Source organism: Papio anubis, chromosome 4, assembly GCF_008728515.1.
Source record: "Papio anubis isolate 15944 chromosome 4, Panubis1.0, whole genome shotgun sequence".
Lineage (NCBI taxonomy): Eukaryota > Metazoa > Chordata > Mammalia > Primates > Cercopithecidae > Papio > Papio anubis.
In genome coordinates, this window is record NC_044979.1 from 77,704,836 (window position 1) to 77,724,532 (window position 19,697).

General features: G+C 35.9%; 1 protein-coding gene across 3 annotated transcripts in view; it reads left to right on the forward strand.

The window, feature by feature from the left end:
* UMAD1 (UBAP1-MVB12-associated (UMA) domain containing 1) overlaps positions 1-19,697 on the forward strand; it is a 250,563-nt gene that overhangs the window by 209,015 nt on the left and 21,851 nt on the right. The window lies entirely within an intron of this gene.

Genomic DNA, 19,697 nt, shown 5'->3' on the forward strand with positions numbered 1-19,697 from the left:
AATGTATGGCCAAAATTATTTTGAGGACCACTCTGGTCCCCTCTTCTTCTTTCTCAATAAGAGGCTGGCACAGCATTTCCCACATATCCTGTATGTGGTCACTTGCAGATGTGATTATTGCAGAACCTTAATCTGAATCTCAGAATGGAAGCTGGTTGACATGAGGGCACTAATTCTGACACAGTCCAGAATTTTTTTTTTTTTCTTTTTGCTTTCAACAGGCTCTGTGCTGCAGACTTACCATTTCTCCTTTCAAGGTGCAGCTAAATGTTTGAATACTATCTATTGTGTAGGTCCTGGTCGTTTTAAAGTGTCCTACCTAACCATGTCTCTGCTATTAACTTCTATTTTGTATTGTTAGTATGTCCTCTTAAAGGAGCCCAGGTGCATTTTATAGCATTGACTGGCGTTGGTAGTATCTTCCCCAACATCACCGTGTTGCAATTGGTATTCATTGACGTTCAGGTCAAAATGACGGCCCTTCTTTTGGTATGACTTCACCTAACACATGATTATCTGGATTCTTTTTTCTTATCTTCTTTCCATTTTAGTTCAAAGTTAGACTGTAAGAAAAAAAAGGTAGACTCTAAGAACACAAGGCTGATTCATTAAGTAGGTAATTTTTTTCTTAGATATCTACCATCCGCAGGTTTCTCATCACTACCCTCCAATGCCATGTAAGATGCTAGTGATCCAACTAATACGTTAAACACATTCATATAAAATATTAGGGACCCCTTAATTTACTATGTACAGCCTTTATGCTTCTAAAAAGATTTTTAATTTGCATTAAGAACTTATCTTTTTACAATTGATACTTTAAAACCGTAGAAAAAACGTGGGTAATTTCTGTTGAGTACAAAGGAAACCCCAGCCAAGGTGAACTTTTTTAAATAAAAAAATTTACATAAATTATTACATAATAGACTTCTACGGCTGCACTGTCCAATATGGTAGCCACAGTCACATGTGGCTGTTGAACACTTGTAATGTGGGTAGTCTGAATTGAAATGTGCCGTAAGTGTAAAATACACACTGGATTTCAAAGTCTTCGTGTCATAAAATGAATTTAAAATTTTCATTAATAATTTTTTATACCGATTATTTTTTGAACTGACATTTTAGATATATTGGGTTGAATAAAATATATTATGAAAAATAATTTTAGCTGTTTCCTTTTCCTTTTTTACTGTGGCTACTGGGAAATTTTAAATTACATACGTAGTTCTTATTAATTTCTATTTAACAGAGCTGCTCTATAGGGATAAAGATCTTCTCATCTAACCCTGTCATTTTAGAGTTTAGGAAACCTCATAGAATTTAGAGAATTTAAGTGACTTGCTTTAGGTCATATAGCATTTTAGTATAGTAGTAAAGCTTGAGACTAGAAATTTCTTTTAAATGTTAAGACCAGTGCCCTTCTCAGTGAAACTAGCTTTTTGTGACTCTGACACTTTTATTATAAGAGGAAATGTCTATTCTTCAGAATTTTTCACTGAACTCTTTAAAGCAAAGAGTCTCTTTATACTGTAGGTAAATGTTCCTTTTTGTTTCATAAATTTGAAATACCAGTTATTAGCTATTCTAAAAATGGCGATGGTTTTCCCTATGAAAACCTTACATACAGAACCATTATGGCAGCAGAAATATTTTGTAAATAGATCTAGTTAATACTGTAGTAGAGTTTCCAAATTTCCTTACACACTTGTAATACAAATATGTCATAAATTACAAATTTTTATTGGGTATCTTCCAATAACAGCTATCGTGTTAGCATATAACTGGGAAATGATACCAGTAAGAATAAGGCCTCTAGGCTGTGTATTTCCTTGGTAAATTGTTAATACTAGGCAACTAGTTATTTTCTCTTGCTAAGCTTTAACACTCTCTTTGCTAGTATTGTGAGAACAGTCTATATTTGAGTGAGAGATTTACTCATGCATAGTAAAGTAATCCAGAATTCAGTTCTTAAGAACAGTGTAGAGTAGTGTTCTGTGATATATGAACTGTGACCTTGGGCCATTTATTTACTGTGTCTGTGTCTCACTTTCCTATCTGTAAATTGGGAGTAATACTATTTATCTGTAGGTAGTTGTGCAGATTTAAATGACACATGTGTAAAGAATATATAGCATGATATTCCATAATATCTCATAGTATCCATTTTATCTCAAAGAAAAGGTAAAGATCAAGTATTTATCTTTTCTTTAAAATATCTTTAGTCTTCTTCTGTTCCCTAGAAATCCTCCACCACTGAACTAAGAGTTCTTGGTCAAATCTGGTTATAGTGACATCTTATTTTCCATAGATATATACAAATTTGTAATTATTACCTGCAAGAGATACTACAATTCATACAACTCTAATAGCTGGAGATATTTTCATTACAAATATGATGTTCATAAAATATCACATATATAAAATAAAATGTAAACAGATGAGACTATCTTAAAAAGCTCAGCTGAGTAGTAATATTTTTTAATTGGATTTTCAAAATCATGGTAAAATTTTGATATGCTTTGATGGCTATTCCAAATACTGCTATTATAACATTGAATTGGATTTTAAAACTTAATGTTAAGTTTTAAAAAGTATCGTTAAAACCAATACTTTTCAATAGTAATTGTTCCAAAATTTCAAATATTTTAACATGGAAATATGGAAATTGAGTCATACAAGTTTACTTAAAAGACTTTTCATTCTATTTTAAAAATATATTTGATCATAATAATTGTTTTAAAGTGATACAGCTTAGGGTGACCAATGAGCATGATTTGCCTGAGACTGTCCAGTTTTAGCATTGAAAGTTCTGCATTCCAGGAAGCAGTTTAGTGCTGAGGAAACCAAGATGGTTTTCACTCTAGCCGATGCTTCACAGTTTACATAGCTTTGTGTGTGATAGTGAATGACTGTGTGTGTCATCACCATTTCAGTGGAGAGGCCACATGCTCAGTTACCCTGGCTGCCTGAATTAGCTTCAGGTTCTATTTTTTATGACATTGTCTCCTTTCCTCCAGATTTCAGTTGAAACCTCACCTCCCCAGTGAGCGTTTCTCTGAATGTGCAGTCAAAATTAGTTGTCTTTTTCCCTCTTCATCCCTACTGCCCATCCCATTTCATTTCATTGCATGCTGCTACCCCTTATAACACTTGCCACAGTTGGTTTCCTAGTGTTTTTCCGAAGTTCTGCACTGGACTGTGATTCTTACCAAGGCAGCATCATGCACTCTTCCCCACTCTGTTTGGTGCCAGACACATTACAGGGACTCAAATCTAAATGAAGTCTTGCTGTGTTGCCCAGGCTTGTTTTGAACTCCTGGCTCAAAGCAGTTCTTCTGCCTCAGCCTTCAAAATGCCGGGGTTACAGGCGTGAGCCACCCAGGATGCACATTTTTTAACTGTAAAAACCAAAACCATTATCTATACCCATTTGGCCAAATTTCTTAAAGCCACTTGGTTTTTTTTACATGTAGCTACAAAATTCTTAAGATATTTTTAGTTGACAGTCATCTTTTGATGTATCAAACCAATATGAATTAAGTCAATGAGGAATTTTTAAACTTATTAAATAAATGAATTGTTGAAAGATACCTGTAGAAGCTCCTTTGAACTAATGATGTATTATCTGGCATAGCATTTTGAAAAATGATAATTTTTAACAATTGTTAACATTATTAATTGACTAAAGTATAGCCTGTTTCAACTTACTAGTCTCTGTTTCATTTTTCCCTCAAATAACTGATTTTAACAGACTCTGTTATGCTACTGAATATTTCAAGATATACACTGTGGCCAATCTGTGTTTCAGTTTGCCATCTCAAAATAAAATGACACACGATTAATGTTTTCAGAAAGAAAACACATTTTAGCAATTTTTAATACATTGCCGTGAAATTGGTAATTGGGTTGAAGTTACACAAGCGTTGGTTGGTTTCCTGCAGGAAGTCTTCAGTTTCTATATCAACAGTTGGTCTGGTGTCTAAAGTGTTCACAGTTTGGTTAAAATTATACTCAATACCAAAGAGAGTACTTCCACCAAGGAGGGTAGAGTCAAATAACACTTACGGTGTTCTCAAAAATGACAATAGAGGATATGCCAAATCAAGCTTACTATTATTGAAATGTTTGCTTGAAAAAGTTCTTTTTGTGAGCATTGTTAAAGGAAGGGAAAGGGAGAGATTTAGGAAATCTTGCCTGGAAGGTGACACAGGGGTTTGAAAGCCAGTAAATCATTATAAAAATTGTAATTATTTATTATTCAGTCATCAAACTTAAAGGAAAAGACAACCAGAAAGTCAAGTTTGCTTTTAGGATTATTAGGTCAATTATCAGTATTTTTGAAGGAAAGAATTTTTTTAAACTATCCATATGCTGGCAAGTTTTTCATATTTTACTGTCAACTTTATTTAAACTATTTTCTCAATTTGCAAGGATAACAATATAATTTCTGTTGTTCTTTGAAAAACTCTATATGCCCCATTCTTAAAGTGTTATTCATCTACCTGTTACGTAAGTTATGATTCAATTTTATATTACTTGCACTTCTTATAATGAAATTTTTCCCTTATGTTGAAATTTGGGATAATGCTAAGTAAGATGGACTTGATGGACGTGTTCAAATTTCATTATAGAGAGTGAAGTAATAGTAACTAACATTTATGATTACTTACTGCATTCCACATTCTGTGTTGAGGATCTTTACAAATATTATCTCATTCAATCCTCACATCTTACAAATAGGTTCATTTATTCCCATTTTTACTGCCCATCCCATTTCTTTTCATTACATGCTGCTCCTCCTTATAACACTTCCCACAGTTGCTTTTCTTGTGTTTGAGAATAAAAAGTAACTGTGGTACAGAAACATAAGGAAGCTTTTCTAAGGTCACACAAATGGGGAGCTGTTAACTACTGTATTTATGTTGTGTCCTGCAGTTCAACACAGTTCACTATAAAAATAGTTGTAGGGTTATGCACATAGAAATTTACCCAGCGTAAAGCTAAGGAGTGTGGCCAAGAGCAAGACAGGTACTGTGGTCTAGTGGATTCTGGGAGGTCTTCTGAAGGAAGGATAGAGGATGACACCACTCCATGACCCAACCCTGCAATGGTCATTCATTCAACAGTATTTATTGATTGTCTACTGTGTACCAGGTATTCTGCCATGTACTGCACATACAACAGAGTGGACAGGGACCCTGCCTCATGGAGTTTACCTTTTAGTAGGAGATTCAGATAAAAAACTAAAATAAAATAAAAATAGGCAAACAGATAAAATTACATCAGACCGTGGTAAGTAGAGCAAATGAAATAACCTATGGAGTGAAATAGAGAGCAGTGTAGAGAATGGGGATGAAGGGATCATCTACTTTAAGCTGGAGTGGACAGAGCAGGCCTCTCTCAGTGGTTTTAAGCTGAGACTTTTAAGAGTTAGGAGGATATGCTCAGTGGGAAGCAAGGAGTTTTAGATAGAACTGTGGAGCAAAGGCAAATTAAAATATGATGCCTTTTCACATTCAGATTGGCAAAGTTTAAAAAGTCTGAAAACACCCATTTTTGATGGTGTTGTAGGGAAAAGGAAAACCTTCATACCCAGTATAAGTCTATACAACTACACTGGAGACCAATTTGGCAATAGCTAGTAATTGTAAAGATACAATTTTGTATATAAATCCTAGAGCAATTATTCTTAAAAGAAGTTTTAAAAACTATGTACCCCCATGACATTTTTAAGCTATCATAAAACTTTTCCTTTATAACTTTAGTAGTTACAAAGTAATACTTACAGTGTTCTCAAAAATGACAATAGAGGATATGCCAAATCAAGCTTACTATTACTGGAATGTTAGAATTTTTTACATATTATAAATATTGATATTTAAATATGAAACTCTAACATCATTCTTTGAAATATATTTAATAATGTATCCAATGGAATTGAGATCCCATAGCAATTTGATACATTACATCATCCATTTAAAAAATACATGAACAAGCTAAGCTCTTTCTCAATTCAGAAATTTTACATCATTCCTTTTTCTCCTTGAACTCAGATTTCCATCTACTTCCCCCCAAAGAATTGTATCTTTTATCTTGAAAGTCTTTTATTGATCACGATATCATATTTCTTGGCAACAAAGAAAATTGATAGAAGTTAATTTAAAATATGTGTATATTTACCATGACCATAAGGCCAAGTGTTATAAAATTTCTTCTGACTTATTATTTTAATTATTTCTGGTATATAATTAGTCAAAACAATATAAGTAATTCCAAATTTTGACAATTATTAAACATGAAGGTAATTTTTTAAGAAAGGTATGTCTTAATGTGATGGAAGAGCTTGATTTTTTTCAATTAATTCATATATCTGAGGATAATTATTACTAGAATAATGCTAACAATAAAATGAAGGATTTGGGCCACTAATGATTATAGGATGGAAGGGGGTCTTACAAAGGTGTATTTAGTGATTTTTAAACACTTTATATAGTAGAATATACAACATTTCTTTTAGGTTCATCTAAATACTATAGATGGGTTACAATAAATTTTAAAATGAATGTGGATTTATGATATCCAAAAATATTTGGGGAAAAAATGAAAATACTTATTTTATGAGTCTAATTGTTTGAAGATATATAAAACCTAACTTATGACCAGTATGTATCTTTTTACTTGAACATGTAGCTTTGATATGTTGGAAGTAAAAGTGAAATTTTCACAGCTAATCTCTGCTTCTTATAGATTGACCTATTCTGAATGGTTCTTACAAATGGAATAATATAGTATGTGGTCTTTTGTGACTGGCTTCTTTCACTTAGTGTAATGTTTTCAAGGGCCATCCTTGTTGAAGCAGTACTCCCTTCTCATTCCTTTTATCGCTGTATAATGTCCCATTGTGTGGCTATACCACATTTTGTTTACCTATTCATCAGTCTGTGAATGTTTCAGTTGTGTGTTCACCTTTTGACTATTGTAAATAATACTATTCTGAATATTTATCTACAAGTATTTGTTCAAATGTCTGTTTTCAATTTTTTTGATACATACCTAGGAGTAGAATTGCTGGGTCTTATATAACTCTCTCTAACCTTTTGAGAAACTGCCAGAACATTTTCCAAAGTAGCCGCACCATTTGCACTCCCACCAGAAGTGTGGGAGTGTTCCAGTTTCTCCACATCCTGACCAGAAGTTATTATCTGACTTCTTGATTATAACCATCCTGCTGGGTGAGAAGTGGTATTTCATTGTGGTTTTGATTTGCATTTCCTTGGTGACTAGTACTATGCTTATTGGACTTTTGTATGTCTGCTTTGGAGAAATGTCTACTCAGATCCTTTGCTTATTCTTTTTAATTCATTGTCTTTTTTTTTTTTTTAAAGGAGAAAGAAGGAGAGAGAGAAGAGAAAGAGGAAGGAAGAATAATTCATTGTCTTTTGAGTTGTTGAGGTTTTTAAAAAATATATTCTAGATGCAAGTCCTTTATCAAATATATAATTTAAAAATATTTTCTCTCATTCTGTGGGTTGTCATTTTACTTTTTGATGATGTCCTTTGAAGCATAGAAGTTTATATTTTTGATGAGGTCTTATCTATTTTTCCTTTTGTTGCTCATGCTTGTGGTGTCATATGTATGAATCCATTTCAAAATGTGAGGCCCTGAAGGTTTACCCTTGTGTTTTCTTCTAAGAGTTTTATATGTTAGCTTTTATAGGATTTTAATCCATTCTGAGTTAATTTTTGTATATGGTTTGAGATAAGGGTCCAATTTAATTATTTTGCTGTGACTATCCAGTTATCCCAGCAATATTTGTTAAAAAGACTATTCTTTCCACATTGAATGGTCTTGGCACCCTTATCAAAAATCAGTTGACCACAGATACGTGGGTTTATTTCTGGATGTTTGGAAAAACTCAAACTGTTTTTCCTCTACTCTCACATCAACATAACAGCAGCCAACACAGAAGATTTCTGTGACCTCAAAATATGTGAGAATATCACCCTACCAGCAAGCAGGCAATTAGTTCTGTAGAAGACACCCGCTGGGTGTCCTCCAATTCAATTTTACTTCATCTTTTTCGAGATAGTGTCAGATCCCACAGATTGAGGGCTCAGTCCCCACGATTGCCTCACACCTCAGACAACAGTCACAAGTCCAGGCCCCTGGATCTTCTGACAGACCAGCTTTAAGTTGGGGTTCCCACGAACCCCTCTTTGTGTTTGACTGCTTTACTAGAGTGGCTCACAGAACTCAGGGAAACATGTTTACTGATTATTACAAAGGATATTTCACAGGATACAAATAAGCAGCCAGATGAAGAGAGACACGGGGTAAGGTCTGGAAGGGTCATGAGTGCAGGAACTCTGTCCCTGTGGAGCTGGCATGTGCTAACCTTCCAACACGTGAATGAGTTCCTTCCTGTTAGCCTCCACATACTCAGCTCTGTAGAAGCCCCCTGAACCCTGTCCTCCTAGGCTTTTATGCAGACATCATTGGATAGACGATTGACAACTATGTAGAAATGTGACTGGACAAAATGGATATGATCTAATATTAATAAACTGAGTGGGGAAACCCAGCAAGACCTGTCCGCTCACATTCTTCTGGCCTTTCTGTGCAGCATTTCTTCCTCCAGGATATGAGGCAGGGCCCTCTCTGGAATGAGGGTCGTATAGCCAACATTCAGAGTAGAGTCCTGCCTTGGGCCATGAAAAGAGGGCGGGAGAAGGTCAGAAAGAGAGTCTTCTTTCTGAGGCCTAAAGCACCCCAACATTATATAACAAAGGCTATGGGAGTTATGAGCCAGAAACTGTGGACGGAAACCAGTATATACATATATCATAATATCACACAGGACATGTAATTCATTTCATTGATCTATATCTCTCCTTATGTCAATACCACAGTCTCATGACTACTATTGCTTTGTAATAAATTTTGAAATCAGAGAGTGAGTCCTCCAACTTTGTTCTTTTTCAAGATTGTTTTGGCAATTCTGGCTTCCTGACAATTCCATATGAATTTTAGGATCCACTTTTCTACAAAGAAATCAGTTGGGATTTTGATAGGGATTGCATTGATTTTGTAGTTCAATTTGAGGAGTATTGCCATCTTAACAATACTGTCTTCTGATACGTGAATGTGTGATTTTTTTTTTCCATTTATTTAGGTCTTCTTTAATTTTTTTCTATTATCCTTTGTAGTTTTCAGAGTATGAGTTTTGTACTTCTTTCATTAAATTTATTCCTAGTCATTTGATTATTTTTGATAGTATTGTAAATGAAATTATCTTAATTTCGTATTTGGATTGTTCATTCCAAGTATATAGAAATACAACTGATTTTTGTATATTGATCTTGTACTCTGCAACCTGCTGAACTTATTTGTTCCAATAGTATTTTAATGAATTCCTTAGGATTTTCTATATAGAAAATCATATCATCTGTGCATAGAGATAATTTTACTTCTTCCTTCCTAATTTAGATAACTATTATTATTATCATCAATATTTTGCTTAATTGCCCTGACTAGAACCTCTGGTACAATGTTGAATAGAAGTAGCAAGAATTGATACCTTGTCTTGTTCCTGGTCTTAGGGGAAAAGCATCTAGTCTTTCACCATTAATTATGTTGTTAGCTTGGGTTTTCTATAGACACACTTTATCAGGTTGCAGAAGAGCCCTTCTAGTCTTACTTTTTGGGTGTATTAGTCTGATCTCACATTGCTATAAGGAAATACCTGAGATTGGATAATTTATAAAGAAAAGAGGTTTAGCCAGGCACAGTGGCTCACACCTGTAATACAAGCACTTTGGAGGCCAAGGCAGGCGGATCCCCTGAAGTCAGGAGTTTGAGATCAGCCTAAAATAGAGAAACTCTGTCTCTACTAAAACTACAAAATTACCCGGGCATGGTGGTGCATGCCTGTAATCCCAGCTACTCAGGAGGCTGAGGCAGGAGAATCGCTTGAACCCAGGAGGCAGAGGTTGTGGTGAGCCAAGATCGCACCATTGTACTCCAGCCTGGGCAACAAGAGCGAAACTCCATCTCAAAAAAAAAAAAAAAGATAAGAGGTTTAATTGACTCACAGTTCCACGTAGCTGAGGAGGCCTCAGGAAACTTACCAATCATGGCGGAAGATACCTCTTTATGAGGTGGCAGGAGAAAGAATGAGTACCAGCAAGAGTAATGCCAGATGCATATTAAACCCTCAGGTCTCGTGAGAACTCACTGTCACATGAACAACATGGGGGAAGCCACCCCCATGATTCAGTTACCTCCCATTGTGTCCCTCCCACAACACCTGAATATTATGGGAGTTACAATTCAAGATGAGATTTGGGTGGGGACACAGAGGCAAACCATACCATCCCACCCCAGCCCCTCCCAGATCTCATGTCTTCACGTTTCAAAACACAATCATACCCTCCAAACAGTCCCCAAAAGTCTTAACTCATTCCAGCATTAAGCCAGAAATCCAAGTCCAAAGTCTAATCTAAAGCAAGGCAAATCCCTTCTGCCTATGAGCCTGTAAAATCGAAAACAGGTTAGTTACTTCCTAGATACAATGGGGGTACAGGCATTGGGTAAATATACCTGTCGCACATAGGAGAAATTGGCCGAAACAAAGGGCTACAGGCCCCATGCAAGTTTGAAATCCAGTAGGGCAGTCATTAAACCTTAGAGTTCCAAAATGCTCTCCTTTGACTCCATGTCTCATATCCAGGTTATGCTGATGCTACAGGTGGGCTCCTGAGGCCTTGGGCAACTCTGTCTCTCTGGCTTCACAGGGTACAGCCCCTCGCAGCAGCTTTCAAGGCTGGCGTTGAGTGTCTGCGGCTTTTCCAGGTGCATGGTGCAAGCTGTCAGTGAATCTACCATTTTGGGGTCTGGAGGATCGTGGTTCTCTTCTCACAGCTCCACTAGACAGTGCCCCTGTGTGGACTCTGCATGGAGGCTCCAACCCCACATTTCCCTTCTACACTGCACTAGCAGAGGTTCTCCTTGAGGGCTCCACCCCTGCAGCAAACTTCTCTCTGGACATCCAGGAGTTTCCATACATCCTTTGAAATGTAGGCAGAGGTTCCCAAACATCAATTCTTGTCTTCCATGTGCCCCAAGACCAACACCACCTGGAAGCTGTCAAGGCCTGGGGTTTGCACCCTCTGAAGCAATGGCCTGAGCTGTACCTTGGCCCCTTTTAGCCATAGCTGGAGTGGCTAGGATACAGGGCACCAAATCCCAAGGCTGCACACAGCAGTGGGGGGCCCTAGATCTGGCCCAGGAAACCATCTTTTCCTCCTAGGCCTCCAGGCCTGTGATGGGAGGAGGTGGTGCAAAGCTCTCTGACATGCCCTGGAAACATTTTCCTTGTTGGGCATTTGCATTTGACTTCTCATTACTTATGCAAATTTCTACAGAGGGTTTGAATTTTTCTCCAGAAAATGGGTTTTTCTTTTCTACTGTATCATCTGTATGCATGTTTTTCAAACTTTATGCTCTGTCACCTCTTACATGCTTTGCTGCTTAGAAATTTCTTCCACCAGATACCCTAAATCATCTCTCAAGTTCAAAGTTCCACAGATCTCTAGAGCAGGGAAAAAATGCTGCCAGTCTCTTTGCTAAAGCATAGCAGGAATGACCTTTACTCCAGTTCCCATCAAGTTTCTTATCTCCACCTGAGAACACCTCACCCTGGACTTCATTGTCCATATCAGCATCAGCATTTTGGTCAAAGCCATTCAATAAGTCTCTAGGAAGTTCCAGACTTTTCCACATCTTCTTGTCTTCTTCTGAGTCCTCCAAACTTCCAACCTCTGCCCATTACCCAATTCCAAAGTTGCTTGCACATTCTCAGGTATCTTAAGCTATGCCCCACTACCTCGATACCGATTTATTGTATTAGTGTCTTCTCACATTGTTACAAGGAAATACCCGAGACTAGGTAATTAATAAAGAAAAGAGGTTTAATTGACTCACAGTTTTGCATAGCTGGGAGGGCCTCAGGAAACTTACAATCATGGTAGAAGGCACCTCCTCACAAGGCAGCAAGAGAGAGAATGAGTGCCAGCAGGGGAAATGCCAGATGCTTATACCCTCAGATCTTGTGAGAACTTACTCACTATCACGAGAACAGCATGGGGAAAACCACCCCAATGATTCAATTACCTCCCACCAGGTCTCTCCCACAACATGTGGGGATTATGGTGATTAAAATTCAAGATGAGATTTGGATGGGGACACTGCCAAACCGTGTCATTGGGTGTTTTTTTTTTCTTCTTCTTCTTCTTTTTATGAAAGGGTATTGGATTTTTTTCATGTTTTTTTCCTAAGCCTATTGAGTTGACCATATGAGATGGTCATGTGGTTTTAATTTTTTATTCTATTGATGTGATATATTATATTAATTGAGTTTCCCTAAACTCAAGTAAACCATACTAGGTGACAATACAAAGCTCATGCTACAGAAAAGCATATACTTTACATATATTGACCATACAGGTGTCTTTTCAAAAACAAATTAACTTTTGGATATAAAAACTAAAACTGAAGGAGTAGCATCAGTTGGGCACATTCTTGTGCAAGTGAGAATAGTTTTTATGTTTCCTTCTCACTGATTGTCTACTCAGAATTTTAAAAACTTTTCAACTTGTGATTTGCTTTTCTTTTTATAGTTGATGATCCCAGATATTTTCAATACTTTTTCAAGCAACCACCATAAAAATTCTATTTTGGACTATATCACATTAATCAGTTTCTGTTTAGGTTTTAGTTCAAAGCAATTAAATAAATAGGAAGTAAAATATATATATGGGTCTTTTAAAAAATCAACTGTAGTCTTTGAGCATGAAAGCACCACTTTTTTTTTTGTATTACTTTGGGCATAAATACTGATGATGTACTTCCCCTTTTTTTCCACATTTAAGGGTCCACCCAGGAGTTTACAACTATATTGAGTCCCGGAAATGTTCTCATTCTCTTTTCTAGCCTCTGATATAATCTCTTAGCATAATTGGTTCAGGAATCATGTTAAGTGGGCCCAGATCATGTGTTTCAGCCTGTTAAAGGCAAGGTATATTTTCATTTCCTGAGAACAGATTGCAGCCCAGGTCCCAGCCATCTGGCACCTTCTTGCCATTGCTTGCCAAGTGCTATGGGCTAGAGAATGTGGGCAGTTGAATGCAGTCAGTCCCTGTTACTGGACAATTGGCCACAGAGGGCTTGTCTCAGGAAGAGTCGTACTCATGAACAAAGGACAGTGTGTTATGACTTTAAGTTCTGAAATTTAACTGGAATACATTTGGTTAAGGTAAACAGTTATTTTTAAAATGTATTATTCAGGGATCACAACAGTGCTTTTAGGGATTAAAATAGTCCAAACAGCCTGTAATTTCAGGGTTTCTAAAATCCACATAGAATTAGCATATCGAGCTGGATATAAAAATGACACATAATACAACAGCCAATGTTTTTCCCCCTCCAAGAAAACGGTATCGTCCATATTCCATCTGCTTTGTTTGTTTGTTTTGGGAGAAAACATAAGTATGATTATTAGAAAAGAATCTATAACCCTTTCTGAAAGAGAAGATAATCTTTGGTCTCTAGAAACAATAGCTTTGCATTTTAAAAGTGATGAAGTGAAATGTCCTTACACTCTGTTGGATTTGGGAAGCAGCATGAAATAGTGGTTAAGCTTATGACCCCAGAGTTACACTGTGTAACTTCTCTGTACTTCAGTATTCCCCATTTAAGTGGAGATTAAAATAGTACCTACCTCATAAAGGAAAAATTAAATTAGACTCAGGTAGAGAGCTTAAAACAGTGAGTGGCAAGTAAGTGCTCATTCAGTGTGAACTGATAACTGAGGTAGTAGAAATAGGCACACTATCGGAAGCTTAAGACTGACTCAGCATAAAGTTAATGAAACTAAAATCGGTAACAGCTAATACAATTTATTTATTAGTATGTATCAGGGCTCATATTTTAAACCACTTTATTTTTACCCTCAGGAGTGAACCATAAATTATTTAGTTTCTTCAGAGAATTCTTACTATTAACTCACCTGCAAAGAGGGCAGAGGAGGGAAAAACAGAAGCTCTGTTGGGCTGTAAGCATAGTTTCTATACACTTAAAAACACTTTGGGAAATTATAGGTGTTCACTTTTAGATCACTTTGGCAGTTGAAACCATAGCAATGATTTAGAAGGCTAAAGGAAAATCTGGTACTGGGTTTTGAAAGTTGACTACCTAGAAACTTTGGTGAAATACATAATCATCTGGGTGCTAGAGAACTGTGTGATGTTGCTTCTTCCTCTCAGTCATTCCAAGCTTTTCTCTTCCCTAGTTTGGTCATCAGAAAAGCCAGCCTGACCCATGGAAAAGTCACATGGTGGCCAGGAAGGAAGTATGTGAGGTTCTTCCCTATCGCATCCGATTTTCCATTTCTGACAGTTAGCAGACGGATTATGCTCACACTTTCACTTCTTGTAACCAGTCATTTCCACCTCTAGCTAATTGCTTTCTTTCATACATGTACATCTTTCTTAATACCCTTCTCTCTCCAGATTTTGCCACTAATCTCAGGAAAATTTTACTTTATCACCTTGCTCTTTATGGGAATAAAACAAAAAATTATAAAGAACACAACTCATATATTTCCTAGAGATATTTCTAATGAAAATACCTCCCAGCACACTGAGGCCAGCAATCTTGAAAGTGTTCCTAAGTTCCTTTGCCAGAGTTCAGCTCCTCCAAACTAAATTGCCTTTTCAAGCACTAGCATTCAGGATAAATTTTAATTTGATCTAATTTATTGTTTTCCTGATTTCAAGGCATATTATAATAATTTTTCTACATCTGTGTATTACAAGTATATAGGATTTTTGTCTCTATTGTGAACTCAGTAGCCTAAGAAAATACATTCTGACTTCTTAATAATTATAAAGATTATTTTTAGGCCATGCTTATGAGAAGATTGGCACTCACCTGTATTTTTCTTATTTGACTCCTAAGTGTTTATGTTTCTTACCATAATCAAGAGCAATGTGAAGTTAGGTGTTCTTCCGTTATATGAGTCCTTCAAATAACCTTTAGAATATCTTTCTGAATTACGAGTATCTTCTCAGTAATTGCTTTCTTTCTATTGTTACCATTTATGTTGATTTAAGTACTATTTCCTTAAGAATTTTTACCATTGCAGATTTGTGGTCTAAGTCTACTTGGAAGCGTGGCATTTGAGAGCTGGATCATCTGGTTCAATTATCTCATGTTTCAGAAGTGTAAATTGAAACCCAGAAAGGTTAAATGATTCGCTTAAGGTCACACAGTTTAGATAGAGGCAGGGGTCATTGAGACTTGAGTCTAGTGCTCTCTCTGCTAACTCTTGCAGATTAATTTTCAACTTGATGTACAAGTAACAGCATATATTCTGATAATTACCTTCTTTTCCCCAAAAATCTAGGAATCCTGGAAAAAGATGACCTTAAGAATTGATTATACATTAATCAACTTTTCTGTTGTTGATCTGAAAGCATTTTTTCACTAGACTGTATTTTCCTTTAAGAAATTCCAGGTTGCTTATGTAAAGTTTGTTACTTTGTTGAAGCATTATAATTTTTGAAATTTATTAAGCTATGTGAACTTTAAATTTTCCACTCATGATTTTTAGACACCATTGTGGCTTCTCATTTTTAATCACTTCTTAGTATTATTTACTCTGTTTTATTGGGTCGACTTTCTCCAAGAGCGGGTGAGGACATCTTGTACCCTTATAATAACCACAGAAAAGAATTGTAGTGTAGAGTTCCAGTGTGTGTGGAAGGTCTTAGGGATTATGGAGCTGTTTCAAACAAGATTGAAATAGTCTCAATGATATTCAGATTTTAATTTATAAAATATTAAGTTGACAAGAATTACTTTAATTATGACTTTTAAAGACAAGCAAAGAGAGTATTATAAAAATGTACAAATTTATTTTACCTAAATAAATTTATAATTCAAAATAAGCAGGAACCACAGTTTGTGTTTCTCTCACTTCGGGCCCTTGCTAATTGTCATCCATCTACTTAAATATTCTGTATTCCTATACTCATCAAATCCTAATGAATCTGTTAGACTTGTTTCTCAACTTTTCCACCTTTTACTTAAAAATATTGTCCTGGCTTACACCTGTAATCCCAGCACTTTGGGAGGCTGAGGCGGGTGGGTCACGAGGTCAGGAGATCAAGACCATCCTGGCTAACACACTGAAACCCCGTCTCTACTAAAAAACACAAAAAAATTAGCCGGGCATGGTGACGGGTGCCTGTAGTCCCAGCTACTTGGAGGCTGAGGCAGGAGAATGGCGTGAAACTGGGAGGCAGAGCTTGCTGTGAGCCAAAATCTCGCCACTGCACTCCAGCCTGGGGCGACAAAGCAAGACTCCGTCTCAAAAAAAAAAATTGTCCTACATTAGATAAAAGATGGAAACAACCAAATGTCCATTAATAGATGAATGAATAAACAAAATGTGGCATATACATACAATGAAATCTTATTCAGCCTTAAAAAGGAATGAAATTCTGATATATGCTATAACATATGTTGACCTCAAAAACATTTTATTAAGTAAAATGACCAGACACAAAAGGATATACATTGTATGATTCCATTTATATAAAGTGCCTATAATAGGCAAATTGATAGAGACCAAAAGTGTTTACAAAAAGCTTACCTAGAACTTGGGGAGAGGAGGGATGGGGGGTTGTTTAATGGGTATAGAGTTTCTGTTTAGGATGATGAAAAAGTTCTGCAGAGAGATAGTAGTGATGGTTGCACAACATTGTGAATTTACTTATGCCACTGAATTGTACACTTAAAAATGGTTAAGATGGTAAATTTTATTTTTGTATATTTTACCACAATAACAAACTACTGTCCTGAGTTAGCCATGGAATGAAATAATAGCACACTCTTTTGGGCTATGTGTGTGCACCAAGAAGGGACTCAGCCTCCTGCCATTCTGAATGGCCACTTCATCTTCATACTGGGGCGAAGAAAACACAGCTGTATTTACTTTTCCAACCCCATCTTCTATTTTGAAATATAACCTTTTGCAAGTGAGAGCCAAGGTCAAGTGACACAGCTTTCTGCTCTCCTCTTCAGTTTGCCAAACATTGTTTTTCTAGTGGAATTCTGGGTTAGGTGCAGCAAGTGTGAGTTACACTATCACTCATACGCCCAGTGGAATTTAATTAGCCTACCCTCATAATTTCTGTATTCGATTTGGTATGACACATTTCCTTTTACTTTCATCTGTGTATGAAAACACACAGTTGTGTATTCACCAACTATAGTGTTTCCAAGTATGTGGATTACTCTGTATATCAAATTCAAATTACACAGAAAATAAGGCTTTTCTTCTCCAATATGTTCCCATTTCTTGAAGAATTATTTACTTTTTGAGATTAGAGAGATGTTTATACATAGGGTGAACATGAGCAATTCTAAGTACATACCAAGTATTATATATTTATGTTTTTGTATAATAATGGTAGAAACAGTGGCAAAGCATAAATTTTTCAGCATATATTAAGAGCAACAGAACAGATTAGTTTTTTGTGCTCCGACAATAGCCTTAACATGAAATAACTATATTCATTGTTGTTTGTCATAACATTTAATTGTTTGTTCTTAAAAGTATATATCATACTTAGGTTATGAGAACGGCAAATGTTCATTCTATCAAAGCACACACCAAAAAACCTAACATGTAGCTGTTACTTAATATTTTTAGATTTACTTTCTTTTTGTATTTCTGACTGTATCTTATGACATTTATTTGCATTCAGTCAATATCATATAAGTGATGTCAATTTATTTAATTGTATAAAAACAAATTAGTATAATATATTTATATTTTCTTAACCAGGTTTAAAAATGGAAACTATTCCATTTTCTTTCTTATTGTATATGTAGGTGAGTGAAGTACTTTATTGTTTCACTGAAATGAGTATTATTCATTTCAGTGTAATTAATATTCAGTATGCTGAGGAGATGGGCAAGATCATTTCTCATTGCTTTCCTTTTAAATTATCTGGAAAAAAATATGATCTTGTTGCATTACATTCTGAAAAAGTTGAATACATACTTACAATAAATAAGGCTATATAAATGGGAAGTTAAGTATTAATAGAATCCAGTGTGACTAACAAGGGATATCAAGTTCTTCAGACCTGTGGGATACATAATAAGCTTGAAGAATTCGTGCACAGAAGCCTTAACTGTTTTTGCAACCTTGGTTGTGATTAGATGCTGTAGTTTTCTAAGCTACTGCGTGTTGTAGCAATAAGATGCTTAGTTGAACTGTTAGTTTAAACTCGGTTTCTATAGTGGCACAGTCTTTATTTTTGAACCTTCACTTTCCAATCCAGATGACACTTGTCCATAAAGAAATTGCTAAACTTGAGACCTAAAAACAAAATAAAAAACAAAATAACTCCAGACCAGTAACATTTAAAATTATTTCCCTTGATGGTAGTCTTTACTGGAAGGCTTTAACCAATTCAGTTTGCTTAGACTCATAAAGAAAATTATGATAATGTCTAGGTAAACTTCAGTAGAACATTTTTTGTGAAATTATACTATAGTACATAAAATTGAAATATTACTGATTTAATGTAAAAAACAAAAAAAGAAATCAGCTTGGCCAAGTTGGATTATGTTGTTAGAGATTGCTTATGTAGGTTACATCGACATTGTTACGATCTGGACACAGGGGATACATACTTGTTTTATAGTCTGTATGTGACTGCCATTGACTTGGAGTATGGGACAGGGAGCATTGGATTTTAAGTCAGAAGACCCAAAGTGTAAGTCTCTGCCAGTTAGTGGTGGTGTGATGGTCACTAACCTCTGAGCCTCAGAAGATGAGAATGAAATAATAGCTTCCCTATCAAATTTAGTGAGTTGTGACGTTCAAATTCAATACATGTGAAACTGCTTTGAAAACCGTATAAAGCACCATACAAATGTTATTTGTTATTTCTCCAAGTTTCTGATGAGAACTTTTCTGATCTCTTAGATCTAACTGAATTATGAAACTTTGATAAAATTGTACCAATATGTTGTTTCGTATAGTACTATAGGGCATGCAAGGTTTTTAAACCCTTAGTTTGTTATATTTTAAATTTATAGATCATTTAACATTTGCTTTACTTTGGTTTTTGTTTTGTGTTTTGCTTTGTTTTGGTGTGGTTAATATGCCTTTTTTATCCAAATGGAGTTGCTTTGAGCAGTAGAAGTTGGTGGGGGTCTTAAGTCCTAATAAAGGGCACTCTTGTTCCTTCTTATATCCAGAGCCAATGGAGAAATAAGACCAAAGAGCCACCAGACAAAGAAACAAGATACATACAGCTGTGGGTGGATAGTGTAATAGCTAAGATGGACTTGTGCACTCCTACTGTTCCGTGTCTACATCTGTGGGGAAGTTTAAGGCACCACAGCAGACTCTCCCTTTGGTCACTTTTTTCCACGGTCCAAGTAGAGAGATAAGGAGAAAGAGACTCTCCCTGGGCCTTAGGATATTGGAGTTTAGCATAGCCCACCTAGAAATATAGACTTGTGTCTGTCATCCACTGTGATAATAAGAAATATGTATTTGGTTTTTGTCTCTAGTTCCTGACACTGAGCTTCTAGAACCCTTTGAATTTCCTGA